The 15097-nt window shown below is 36.3% G+C and overlaps 1 protein-coding gene and 1 non-coding gene across 3 annotated transcripts in view; one reads left to right on the forward strand and one right to left on the reverse strand.

Moving 5' to 3' along the window:
* The window catches only part of LOC127844803 (large neutral amino acids transporter small subunit 1-like), a 58451-nt gene that overhangs the window by 19919 nt on the left and 23435 nt on the right, over nucleotides 1–15097 (reverse strand). The gene's annotated exons all lie outside the window — the stretch shown is intronic.
* On the forward strand, nucleotides 7058–7139 carry Trnas-aga (transfer RNA serine (anticodon AGA)). The gene has a single exon. It is a non-coding gene; the product is annotated as a tRNA-Ser (tRNA).

Here is a 15097-nt window from a genome sequence, read left to right on the forward strand (position 1 = left end):
CAATAATGCAAAGCTTTGTTTGGCTGAAATTAGTAAAATTGTTTGATTTAAAAAGCTTACAGCTTAATAATCTGGATATTGTAATTAACATTGCATAATAATTATGCAATTATTGTTCAGATAAACAATGTACCTAAATATGAGAAATTCATATACAATGCAGTTTTAATAGTGCGTTTCTCTCTCAATAGCAAAGTGAAAATTGCTTAGTGCAAACAGCATAAAACCAAAACTCGCAGTCTGTTCATGTTTATGCTGTTTGCTGCTCATGGATATGGGTTGGAAATGAAGCCTTTAAAACTTAAATCTAGTAAAAAAAGGTCTTTAATTGAATGTAACTTTCTAAGGGACTACAAATAATTATGTAAAAATATGTATCTAAGTTGTAAAGGGTTATTTGTTGGTATCCAGACATCTAATACAGATGTTTGCTATTGCTATTGCTAGTAAGACAGGTATACAATTGTTCTAACATAGAGCAAATTCGAGACCAGAGGGGGTAATCTGTGATATTAAAGATGGTGACGGTCATTCTGAGACAGTTATTTTTTCGCTGTTTTATTACTGTGGTATAATTTTTCGAAATAATCGCTAGTAACTTTCTTGCTGATATGGCTGGAAAAAGAGCAGCATTTAAACAAGATGTGTTTGTGAAACACAATGTCCCCCTATATGACGATTGACCTTGAAGGATGGCCTTAACCTTGACCCTTCACCACTCAAAATGTGCAGCTCCTTGAGATATACACGCATTTCAAATATAAAATTGCTAGCTTCAATATTGCAGAAGTGACATTACATGAGCAATTTTGACCCATATATTTGACCTTGAAGGATGACCTTGACCCTGACCTTTCACCACTCAAAATGTGCAGCTCTATGAGATACACATGCATGCCAAATATCAAGTTGCTATCTTCAATATTGCAAAAGTATTCAAAAATTAACCGATTTGGGCCACATATATTTGACCTCTGACCTTGAAGGATAACCTTGACCTTGACCTTTAACCACTCAAAATGTGCAGCTCCATGAGATACACATGCATGCCAAATATCAAGTTGCTATCTTCAATATTGCAAAAGTATTCATAAAATAAGCGATTTGGGCCACATATATTTGGCCTCTGACCTTGAAGGATGACCTTGACCTTGACCTTTCACCACTCAAAATGTGCAGCTCCATGAGAAACACATGCATGCCAAATATGAAGTTGCTATCTTCAATATTGCAAAAGAATTCTTAAAATGAGTGATTTTGGCCACATATATTTGACCTCTGACCTTGAAGGATGACCTTGACCTTTCACCACTCAAAATGTGGAGCTTCATGAGATACACATGCATGCCAAATATGAAGTTGCTATCTTCAATATAGCAAAAGTTATTTCAAAATGTTAAAGTTGGCGCAAACCAACAGACCAACCAACCAACCAACAGACCAACCAACCAACAGACAGGGCAAAAACAATATGTCCCCCACTACTATAGTTGGGGACATAAAAACAAGAATATCAATGAAACTGATGGATGCTCCCCGATGATGCACTTTGTCAATGAATGTGTTAATAAACACCTAAAAAATCTATTATTAGCCTTGGTGACATTGACCGAGTGACCTAAAACCTCATCAAAAAGTAGAGGTCTATGCAAGGTACCTACATGTCAAATATGAAAGCGATTGGTAAAGTATTGAAGGCGCTATGAGAAACGGTAGCAAAAGTGTGACGAAAGGAAGTCTATTATTAGCCTCGGTGACCTTGACCCCAGTGACCTCAAACCTCATCAAAAGGTAGAGGTCCATGCAAGGTACCTACATGCCAAATATGAAAGAGATCGGTTAAGTATTGAAGGTGCTATGAGAAACTTAACAAAAGTGTGACAGAAGAATCTATAATTAGCCTCAGTGACCTTGACCTTGGCCCCAGTGACCTCAAACCTCATCAAAAGGTAGAGGTCCATGCAAGGTACCTACATGCCAAATATGAAAAAGATCGGTTAAGTATTGAAGGTGCTATGAGAAACTGTAACAAAAGTGCGACGGAAGTAAGGAAGGAAGGACAAACTGGCAACTATACGCTCCGCTGTAATTTTATTTCCGGGAGCATAATTAAGACAAGTAATAAACAGTATAAGCGGCAAAAAAAACCTGTAATTGTCTCAGTATGACATCGCCATCTTGACTATCATGTGATTACGCCCTCTTAGAGACAATAAGGAACTTACTTAATAACACTTTGTTTATCATTACTTAATAACACTTTGTTTATCATTACTTAATAACACTTTATTAACAAAAATATCAGTGAAACTGATGGATGCTCCCCGATGATGCGCTTTGTCAATCTATGTGTTAATAACCAACTAAAAACTTCTTTTATTAGCCTCGGTGGCCTTGACCTTGACCCCAGTGACCTCAAACCTCATCAAAAGGTGGAGGTCAATGCAAGGTACCTACATGCCAAATATGAAAGAGATCGGTAGAGTATTGAAGACACTATGAGAAACTGTAACAAAAGCATGACAGAAAAATCTATTATTAGCCTTGGTGACCTTGACCCGGGTGACCTCAAACCTTATCAAAAGGTAGAGGTCCATGCAAGGAACGTACATACCAAATATGAAAGAGATCGGTAAAGTATTGAAGGTGCTATGAGAAACTGTAACAAAAGTGTGATGGAAAAATCTATTATTAGCCTCGGTGACCTTGACCCCAGTGACCTCAAACCTCATCAAAAGGTAGAGGTCAATGCAAGGCACCTACATGCCAAATATGAAAATGATCGGTATAGTATTGAAGGTGCTATGAGAAACTATAACAAAAGTGTGACGAAAAAATCTATTATTAGCCTTGGTGACCTTGACCCCAGTGACCTCAAACCTTATAAAAAGGTAGAGGTTCATGCAAGGCACCTAGATGCTTAATATGAAAGAGATCGGTAAAGTATTGAAGGTGCTATGAGAAACTGTAACAAAAGTGTGACGGAAGTAAGGAAGTATGGAAGTATGGAAGTAAGGAAGTAAGGCAGGAAGGAAGGACAAACTGACAACTATATGCACCCCGAAAATTTTTCGGGAAGCATAATAATTATTTGTGTGCTTACCATGAAGGCAAGATGGAATTCACAATGCATTTTATGTTTTCTCATGACATACTTTTAACATCATTCAAAGTACTCAAAACAAGTACACAATGTTCTATGTAAATACAACTTTATATTATCAATGTTGTAGCCACATATAAATGGTGTTAAATAGTGTGCAATGCAAAACATAACAAGAGCAAGGGGGGGGGATTCATGGGTGCGATGGTTGGACTTGGACGGTATTTCAATAATAAAATAAATATTTGTGTTTTTTGACCGTTTCCAAAAAAAAAATTGGGGGTGGGGGTGGGTGGGGGTATAGTGTGAGGGTGTGGTGGTCATTTGTGAGATGATCTTAAAAAAAAAAAAAAAAAATAGGGGGGGGGGTATTCGGGGAGGGGGGGGGGGGAGGGGGGGTATTCTTGGGTGCGATGGTTGGACGGTATTTCAAACATAAAAATATGGGCTGTCCGTTGAAGTGGCAGCCATTGTGTGAATACGATTTTTGTCACTGTGACCTTGACCTTTGACCTAGTGACCTGAAAATCAATAGGGGTCATCTGCGAGTCACGATCAATGTACCTATGAAGTGTCATGATCCTAGGCAAAACCGTTCTTGAGTTATCATCCGAAAATCATTTTACTGTTTCCGATCACCGTGACCTTTGACCTTGTGACCTCAAAATCAATAGGGGTCATCTGCAAGTCATGATCAATCTACCTATGAAGTTTCATGATCCTAGGCGTATGCTTTCTTGAGTTATCATCCGAAAACCATTTTACTATTTCGGGTCACTGTGACCTTGACCTTTGACCTAGTGACCTCAAAATCGATAGGGGTCATCTGCAAGTCATGATCAATGTACCTATGAAGTTTCATGATCCTAGGCCCAAGCGTTCTTGAGTGATCGTCTGACAACCACCGGGTATAGTATAGTGTGAGGGTGTGGTGGTCATTTGTGAGATGATCTTAAAAAAAAAAAAAAAAAAAAAAAATTAGGGGGGGGGGGGGGGGGCGGGGAATTCGGGGGGGAGGGGGGGGGGGTATTCTTGGGTGCAATGGTTGGACGGTATTTCAAACATAAAATAATAAAAAATAAATATTTGTGTTTTTAACCATTTCAAAAAAAAATTTGGGGGTGGGGGGGGTGGGGTGGGGGGGGGGGGTGTAGTATAGTGTGAGGGTGTGGTGGTCATTTGTGAGATGATCTAAAAAAAAAAAAAAAAAAAAAAAAAAATAGGGGAGGGGGAATTCAGGGGGGGGGGGGGGGGGTATAGTATAGTGTGAGGGTGTGGTGGTCATTTGTGAGATGATCTTAAAAAAAAAAAAAATAGGGGGGGGGATTCGGGGGGGGGGGGGTATAGTATAGTGTGAGGGTGTGGTGGTCATTTGTGAGATGATCTTAAAAAATAAAAAAAAGATTAGGGGGGGGGGGGATTCGGGGTGGGTGGGGGGGTATTCTTGGGTGCGATGGTTGGACGGTATTTCAAACATAAAATGATAAAATAAATATTTGTATTTTTTAACCGTTTAAAAAAAAACAATTTGGGGGGGGGGTGGTTTGGGTGGAGTCTATTGTGGTATGTCAGGTAAGAGTAGTTAAACGCAAAACTTAACCGGACGCCGATGCCGAAGCCAAGGTGATGACAATAGCTCATAATTCTTTTTCAAAAAATAGATGAGCTAAAAAGCAATACTGTGCATTTTAAACATTCACATTGGTCAATACTAACATTCACATTGGTCTATACTTACATTCACATTGGTCTATACTAACAAAGTTATACTGATACAAACAAAATATTTAAATAATTTTTGCATTAATTTTGACTATACATTGTTATTATAATGTGACACAAAAAAACAACGTAACTTGAACTCGCAATATATATATATATGTATGCAAGTAAGTAGTTTGCTTGTTTACTACTTGTAGTTTGCAAATGGTTTATCACTAGATTTGACCATGAAATGTATTGTGTTTAGCGGGTAGGTCATAATACACCAAATAGTTTCCCTATATAATTCAATGTAAAAGCGACAACTTTGAGCGAAAATAAATTCAACATTTTGCACATAGAGACCCCCATAACCATACCTTTTCTTAAAGGCCATTCTAAGCGGAATCGATTTATGCAATAAAAAAGATATGTCATGTACAATGCAAGAAAGAACTTGACACAAATCAAAATCGACTGTTTTTGCAACTTTTTTTTTCGGCCGTTTCTTAGTGGAATGTAACCTTTTCTAGTGCAATGGTTTGCTATAGTCTTCAAGTGCATCATATTTCAGGGATTCAGTAGTGAACACCTATTCATGCCCTACCATTATCTCCGCAAGATAACACCTGAATAATGGTAAAAAGTGTAAAACATGCCTTCCTGTCAACTATGATATTTTTTTAGAGAGTACAGCCCTACATGAAGCGATCATTTAGTGTATTGTAACCTATAAGACAACGTTTACTGTTAACATCGCGAAAAATAAGCACTTCTCGATACTTATAAACCTATTTTCTATGTGCATGCCAATTTTCAGACCGATCTTTCACGTAGAAATGCTTGAAAATGCATTTTATTATAACGCCTGATTAGCCATGTGGCTTTCGCGTTCGGAGCTTTGATTTATAACGGGCGTTCAGGCGTAAAACGATTACCCTAAATAATTACAATCGGTCAAAATACTGGAATATTGTTACAAGCTATGTAGAAAAAGAAGTTAACAACTATTAAAACGTGTTCATGAGCTCTTTCAGCACAAATTGTTTCGATTTGAGATGCTCAAGACGAGTTTTTGTACATTTTTTTTCTTATTTTCCTCTGAAAACGTATTTTTTTCTTAAAATCTCACGATGCTCCTTAAATTCGTGAAACAAACGCATTTATTCCGTGAAATTTGCCAAAACGCATCATATCTCACTAAAAAAATGATGATTTTCTGTAAATACAGCTTCTTTGTGACTAGGCCTGGTTTTGCGTTTAGGTCATAATACACCAAATAGTTTCCCTATATAATTCAATGTAAAAGCGACAACTTTGAGCGAAAATAAATTCAACATTTTGCACATAGAGACCCCCATAACCATACCTTTTCTTAAAGGCCATTCTAAGCGGAATCGATTTATGCAATAAAAAAGATATGTCATGTACAATGCAAGAAAGAACTTGACACAAATCAAAATCGACTGTTTTTGCAACTTTTTTTTTCGGCCGTTTCTTAGTGGAATGTAACCTTTTCTAGTGCAATGGTTTACTATAGTCTTCAAGTGTATCATATTTCAGGGATTCAGTAGTGAACACCTATTCATGCCCTACCAATATCTCCGCAAGATAACACCTGAATAATGGTAAAAAGTGTAAAACATGCCTTCCTGTCAACTATGATATTTTTAGAGAGTACAGCCCTACATGAAGCGATCATTTAGTGTATTGTAACCGGTATGTTTCATGTGTTATCGCCTAATTTATTTACAAGGGGATGCATTCACTAACCATTTCATGGGTTTTATTCTAAAAATTATTACTGAATTCTTAAGAATTCAATTCTTCGATAGAACACAAAAATAAAAAACATTTCTAACATCATTTTAAACTAATAATTAAAATAAAGACTTCAATTTAATATCACACATTTTCATAATGAAAATAAAGAAAAAGGAAATCAATTTTTAGATTTAAGAATATTACTGTAAGTCTTTTAATTACTGTAACCAATATCAAGATTCAAGAAGTTCTGGAAATGGTTCTGTTCCCAGAATAAGATTTGAATCTTTAATTTAAAACTTTCAATCAAATATAATTCTGTCTTGAGAATGATTTATTATGACAAAAGAAACAGCTCTCATATTTACTCACTTAGACATATTGGATTTTATCTTCAGGCAACGCATCTGTAATGATTTCTTCAAAAATTGAAGAGCATTTTTACCTGTTTACCTATGGATGTCTAATTTAAGCAGATACTAATGTGAAGTTGTCGTGGCCGAATGGTTAAGGCGAAAGACTAGAAATCTTTTGGGATCTTCCCGCGCAGGTTCCAATCCTGCTGACATCGCATACTTTTTGCGGCGAGTTTTATTTCTTTTCTAACGTAATTTGATTTAATAAGGCATATAAGCTATGTTTATTGTTAAATATGTTTCAATTTTATGCACATTCTTCAATTTTTTAAATTAAAACAATGTTATGGCTAAATTGGGTGAATTACTGCTAAAAATACAAATCATGCATGTTGCATTTTTATTTTTATTTCAAAAAGTAAACAGTAAATTTGTCTATTTTTTGTTATTTTTGCTGTATAGTGTATCTATAAAAACTAAGTTCAAAATATTTCTTAAATGATACTATTTTGAATTTTATGACACTTCTAATTTCTACTTTGCTGAAACCACTTACATTCCATGGCGCTCTTCCATAAATAAAAAGGTATAACAAGAGTGCCAAACTGTCACAAGATACGCCCGTTCGAAGGTTTTTGACACCATGCTCAATGCTTGAAATGCACTAAGTGACCTCGAGACCTAGTTATGGACCCGGCATATTTGAACTTGACCAGGATATCATTTAGATGTAACATCTGACTAAATTTGGTGAAGATCAGATGAAAACAACTTCAATTAGAGAGCGGACACCATGTGTAACATAACGCACACAAAACGCACATTTGGGGCATTGTTGGATTTATATAATGATCGAAATTTGTACCACATTTCATACAATCTTAAATAGGCAGCCATCTGGATCAACAAATCATTAGCCTCGGGTTATAATTACCGGACACGAATATTTGCTTACCGTATGTGTCAATCTTCGGTCATTTCCGTATGTATTCGTTAGGTGTCCGTTGCATACGTATATTTAGGTTGCAGACACGTGACTTAACAAACGGCCAATCAGAATTGTACATGTAGACACGTGACGTTACACAGCCAATCAGAATTGTACACATAACAATTATCAAAGCTTTCGTTGTTTATATCTATATTTATGACAGTCTTACTTAAACGGCCGAACATACAAGTCGCATTATTGCTGGCTTTCGCGGGATGGGCCCATTGCGGGCTTCGCATGTATCTTGTATTTGACAAACATTTTGGAAACGTTGTGTTGTGTTAATAAGCAGAAATAAAACGCAAAGAAATCAGAAATGAACTTTGTTGGTTACTGTGTCTTTTTCACGAACAATACGTAATTGTAATTACGTGACACAGTACATTTTATGGAGCCGTGTACCATGGATACGACCGAAGTACGATCACAAGTGCGATCACGTGCCGAAAAAATGAAAACATCACAACCACAACGCGACAAGAATTCAGGTCAGTTGTTTAAAAAAATTATGGCAAACTTGGAGAGGGAATTTCAAAATTTATAAAGAAGAAAATTAAAGTTAAAGGCGTCATGACAACGAAATTTTTAAGAATTGTTTTAAAGAATTTAATGTAGTTAGATGTTAAAAATAATAGTGTTGATAATAAATTATGTACGAACAAATTTTACAAATATCAAAATCATGCCAATTTTGCATTTATCGGTACATTTTTATAAATAACGGTGAATTGAGAATAAAAAGAGATATTTGAGTTTTACATTATTTTTATGAGTTATAGAAATAATGAAATTAGAGGCGAACAAATCATTGAGAATATTTAAAGAATTTTATATAAATTGTGTATGATTATAATAAAGATTGTATACGAACGTGCGTTTTTTGCGCACAAATCCATTTTAAATTGTTGGTATTTTTTGTAAAGTTCCATTTAATTAAAACGTACAAGGAAATAATAATATCTTATATAGTTTTGTTTATTATTTTAATAAAGAAACTTTGGCGGTGGTTTTATTTATTAATATAGTAGAAAAAACTCGGAGATGATACAAATATTCAAAGAATTTACCTAGTATTTTACATTGGCAGAATTAAGAATTTAGGAATTTAGATTATTTAAGACAGTTTTGTTTATTATTTTAATAAAGAAAATAAGGCGGGTTTTGTTTATAAGAATGATAAAGAAAATTAAAGAGGACGAATAGATAAAATTATTGGAAAATTTAAAAATAGTTTTCCGAATTGTAAAAGAAAGAAAATAGGAAATAAGAAAAATAATGTTGATTGTGAATATGAATAGGGCACACACACAAAAAAATATTATGTAAATATGTATATACGTCATTGTGTTGATGCAAATATATGTAGGATATCGGTAATATTGAAGGTCTTGAGTAATTTTAAGTAAGAATTTAATGCGATCTGACGCGTATAGCGCAGTGAAAATTTACGATATGTACGCATTACATTTCTAAAATAATTGTTTAAGGGTTACAATTATATTTTATGAGCACGGCTGACTGATCAGCGTTCGGACATACCGAGCCCGAGGTTCTGATAACCTTAGCGTCCTCATGAGTAAGAGAATTTATCCCTGTGCCATCGAAGCAAATTACGCTATGGACAGAAGATGCGATGTCGCATAAGAATTATTTGAGTAGTTCGATTAGGAGCAAAGACCTGAATTTTGAAGTATACCGATACGTGTTCTTATATTATGAATGCATATATATAAAAGTCTGCCTTGTCATATTTGCACATTTTTACAAGTGCACAGGTCAAACATGTCAATAAATCTATGCCCAACGGCAAAACTATAGTGATAAAGATGAGGTTTATGAACAGGTACGTCTATCATTACCCATTACTCTAGGTCAATAAAGTGGCGCGCGCCTGTCAAAAATGTACTGGCCGCACGTGCGTAAAATGATTATGCCTAAGGCGGTACACAAGTCATATTAAGTAAATGGCTTGTCAGATGTCAAACTGTCATGTACTTATCCGAAGTATGTTTTGAGGAATTGACTAATATTTTTTCGTTGTAAAGAATTTATTTTTTTGAATAAGATATCACAGTAAGTTGTCATGACGATATTTAACAATAACTAAGGGGATATTTATAAATGTTTGCCATGATTTTGAACAACTGATACTTGTATCACCACGACGCAGATAAAAATATCGAGATTTGAAGACAACGCCGAAGAAGCGCGACTTCACGAGACAACGCCTTCCACAACGAATAGAAGAAACAAACAACATAATTAGAATGGAACATCACGGCGTTTACTCTCAAAGTGAATACCTGGTTCTATCGCTAAAAGAAGACCAACGCCAGAAGATTTCGAAGGACAACAAGTGACGCAACACTGGACACAATACTTGTGACGTTAAACACTATAGAGTAGATGCAGCCGTTCAACTGTTTGACGTGCGTAGATAACGCATTTGGAATGATACTTCCGAGGCCTAAGACATCAAGGAGAACACTGCTATAGTTAATACCTCGTGAGCATTATGGCCAATAGAAGATCTTAATGTCCCGAGAGAAATGAAGACGCTGGGGCCATCAACAAAAGTACAAACGACAACGAAAACAACAACAACGATGAATACAACGGAAACGACAATCGACGACGCAAGTTAAACATCGGAAAGCAGAGCTGAATCAACAAACGCATTCCAATTGCCACGGGCGAATCCACAATCGGCTTATCTTCATGACGGCGGCAATGACTTCAATGAAACATCGTATTCGCCGCGAGCTACAACTTCAAGACAACATGGACGACACCAGATGTACAGATGGCCAACGATCAACATATGATGTTCTACACAACATTTCGATTGACATTTAAATTGTATATTAATTACTAATGTTATTTATTTCAGCAGAGATGCTTGTCAAGGAAATTATATTGTTATCCGCATATTTTCCATCATTTGAGTGTGTTTATATGAATGTAGTTTTTGTTATTTCATTAGTAATTCAATAGTAAAATTTTAAAAGATTTTTTTAAATCATAAAATATAAAAAAATCAAATTAAGGGGGAAAGTTGTGTAACATAACGCACACAAAACGCACATTTGGGGCATTGTTGGATTTATATAATGATCGAAATTTGTACCACATTTCATACAATCTTAAATAGGCAGCCATCTGGATCAACAAATCATTAGCCTCGGGTTATAATTACCGGACACGAATATTTGCTTACCGTATGTGTCAATCTTCGGTCATTTCCGTATGTATTCGTTAGGTGTCCGTTGCATACGTATATTTAGGTTGCAGACACGTGACTTAACAAACGGCCAATCAGAATTGTACATGTAGACACGTGACGTTACACAGCCAATCAGAATTGTACACATAACAATTATCAAAGCTTTCGTTGTTTATATCTATATTTATGACAGTCTTACTTAAACGGCCGAACATACAAGTCGCATTATTGCTGGCTTTCGCGGGATGGGCCCATTGCAGGCTTCGCATGTATCTTGTATTTGACAAACATTTTGGAAACGTTGTGTTGTGTTAATAAGCAGAAATAAAACGCAAAGAAATCAGAAATGAACTTTGTTGGTTACTGTGTCTTTTTCACGAACAATACGTAATTGTAATTACGTGACACATGCTAAGTGCTTGAAATGCACTATGTGACCTCGTTTTTGACCCGGAATGACCCATATTCAAACTTGACCTACATATCATCTAGACACAACTTCTGACCAAATTAGGTGAAGATCAGATGAAAACTACTTCAATCAGAGAGCGGACACCATGCCAAATGCTTGAAATGCACTGAGTAACCTCGTGACCTAGTTTTTGACTCGGCATGACCAATATTTGAACTTGACCTACATATCATCTAGACACAACTTCTGACCAAATTTGGTGAAGATCGGTGAAAACTTCTTCAATTAGAGAGCGGACACCATGCTTAATCCTTGAAAAGCACTAAGTGACTCCGTGACCTAGTTTTTGACCCGGCATGACCCATATTCAAACTTGACCTAAATGTTGTCTAATCACAACTTCTGACCAAGTTTGGTGAAGATCGGATGAAAACTATTTGAATTAGAGAGCGGACACTGCTGTGGACGCTGCCCGCCCACCGCCCGCCAAAGGTGAAACTATATTACGTCCCGTTTTTAAAAACGTGCGTATAAAAAAATAAATGTCTGTAAAAGAATACTTATTTCATCCTGTTTAAACTTTAAACACCTTTACTGCATCTGTACACACCAACTGCATGCCCATATTTGGAAATCTGGATGAATTATGGAACTTTCATATACCCTAGGGGTGCAAAATAAACTGGACAAAAGCCAAGCGAGGGGGTGGTTTTGAAAAAATCAGTATTTTTTTTTTAAAGCATGGAAAGCCTACCTAAAAATGTGCATGCAGTTCCGTGAAATGATGCTGATTAAGAAAATAATACATTACATTATATTTGGAAAGGTGCCCATAACGGGTGCGCTTCCTTAAGCAAGATTTTATAGTGAACCTATATTTCAGAGTATTTCTTTTTATTTTAACATATTTTCACAGAATGCATTGTGTTCACAACTGTGTGTGCATTTTAGAATGTATTCATTATACTGTGTCATCACAACTGCATCTATGTCCATAATAGCCCCTGTGACCTTTTAGGAGTCAATGTTCACATTGAGCCAAATGTATCCCCAGCTGCTAGGGTAATAGCAAAACATATAATTGGGCTGTGCTCAGTGAAAAAGGGGTTTAATACATGTGCGTAAAGTGTCATTCCAGATTAGCCTGTGCACTCCCCACAGGCTAATCAGGGATGACACTTTCCGTCTAAACTTGATTTTTGCTAAGAAGAGACCTTCTTGAAACGAAAAATATCATTAAAGCGAAAAGTGTTGTCCCTGTATAGCCTGTGCAGACTTAACTGGGATGACACTTTACGCACATGCATTCAAACCCTTTTTCACAGAGCATGGCCAAATTATATAATTTTACCAATGCACAGTAGCCAATGAGATCTTAATGTGCTCCAATTGATAGTTTTATCTGTGGCTTATCTAATCGGTAATTGAGACTTTAAAAGATAATGTGATTACTGTAATTAAGTTTTCAGACATTCCCATTTTTAACCTACATGATTACTTTTATGTGACTCGTAATTTCCGACATTCAGGCTTTTGTCCATAATTGTGTCTTGTTCTAAGAAAACTGGGCTTAATTCAAGTGCGTAAAGTGTCGTCCCAGATTAGCCTGTGCAGTCCACTTTCCGCTTTAATGGCATTTTTTTGTTTAAAGGAGGTCCCTTTTTACCGAAAATCTAGATAAAGCGGAAAGTGTTGTCCTTGATTAGCCTGTGCAGACTGCACAGGCTAATCAGGGACAACACTTTACGCACATGCATTATGCCCAGTTTTCTCAGAACACAACACATATTTTTCCAAACATCTAGCCTGTTGTGCTTACCTGGTCACACTTATCATGCAGTTGAAAAACCAGATTAAGGTTTAAAAACTTGCAGATGAATCCCTTAAGGCAACAGACTATTATAAGTGTGCTATTGGGTAAATAACTATGTATACCGGTAATAAAAAATTTGCTTCATCCAACAACTTAAAGTAAAGCATATATTAAAGTAATTTAAACTATAATATATAATTTATACCACAGCGTGGTATGGCTGTCCAGTAAGCACAGTGGTTGATACATGCACTTAACACTTATGCGACCAAGGTTTAATCCCTGTGCCCAGCCCATGTGAGTATGGTAGGTGGTAACTATACCAGACATGTGGGTTTCCTCCAGGCACTCCGGTTTCTCCCCCACAGCATAAGACCACACCAAAATTGAACAAGAGCTGCGCCTTGCGGGTGCAGACCGCTCATCTATTTTTCTTTTTAAAGGTGTAGGGACCTATCTCAATTTCAATCACAAAGGAGGGAGGGGTGGAGTGGAGAAGGGTGTATAGTGTGGGGGTGTGGTCATTTATTACATTATCTTCCAAAAATGCAAAAAAAAATTATTTATTTTTTGGGGTGGGTGGGGGATTCTTGGTTAGGATGGTTGCACGGTATTTCAAAAATAAAATAATAAAAATAAATATTTGTGATTTTTAACCATGTTTGAAAAAAAACAAGAGATGTGTTGCGCCTCTTTGAACAAATTTCTTTTTTGTTTTTTTTATACCTTTGACCTTGAAGGATGACCTTGACCTTGAACTTCTACCACTCAAAATGTGCAGCTTTATGAGAACGTCGCTTTGAAATATTTTTTTTTGACCTTCGATCTTGAAGGATGACCTTGACCTTGAAGGATGACCTTGACCTTGACTTTCCACCACTCAAAATGTGCAGCTTCGTGATAACGCCACTTTGAAATATTTATTTTTTTACCTTTGACCTTGAAGGATGACCTTGACCTTGAAGAAAGACCTTGACCTTGAACTTCCACCACTCAAAATGTGCAGTTTCATGAGAACGCCACTTTGAAATTTTTGTTTGACATTTGACCTTGAATGATGACCTTGACCTTGAAGGATGACCTTGACCATGAACTTCTGAAACTCAAAATGTGCAGCTTCATGATAACGCCGCTTTGAATTAATTTTTTTTACCTTTGACCTTGAAGGATGACCTTGACCTTGAAGAATGACCTTGACCTTCAGCTTCCACCACGCAAAATGTGCAGCTTCATGAGAACGCCGCTTTGAAATTGTTTATTATTTTTTTGAACTTTGACCTTGAAGGACGACCATGATCTTGAAGGAATACCTTGACCTTGAACTTCCACCACTCAAAATGTGCAGCTTCAAGAGATACACATGCATGCAAAATATCAAGTTGCTATCTTCAATATTAAAAATTGTATGGCCAATGTTAAAGTTTTCGGACGGACAAACGCCATATATTTGACATTTGACCTTGAAGGATGACCTTGACCTTCACCTTTCACCACTCAAAATGTTCAGCTCCATGAGATACACATGCATGCCAAATATCAAGTTGCTTTCTTCAATATTGAAAAAGTTATGGCCAATGTTTAAGTTTTCGGACGGACAGACACCATAAATTTGACATTTGACCATGAAGGATGACCTTGACCTTCACCTTTCACCACTCAAAATGTGCAGCTCAATGAGATACAAATGCATGCCAAATATCAAGTTGCTATCTTCAAAAGTGAAAAAGTTATGGC

Source organism: Dreissena polymorpha, chromosome 9 (genome assembly GCF_020536995.1).
Source record: "Dreissena polymorpha isolate Duluth1 chromosome 9, UMN_Dpol_1.0, whole genome shotgun sequence".
Taxonomy (NCBI): Eukaryota; Metazoa; Mollusca; class Bivalvia; order Myida; family Dreissenidae; genus Dreissena; species Dreissena polymorpha.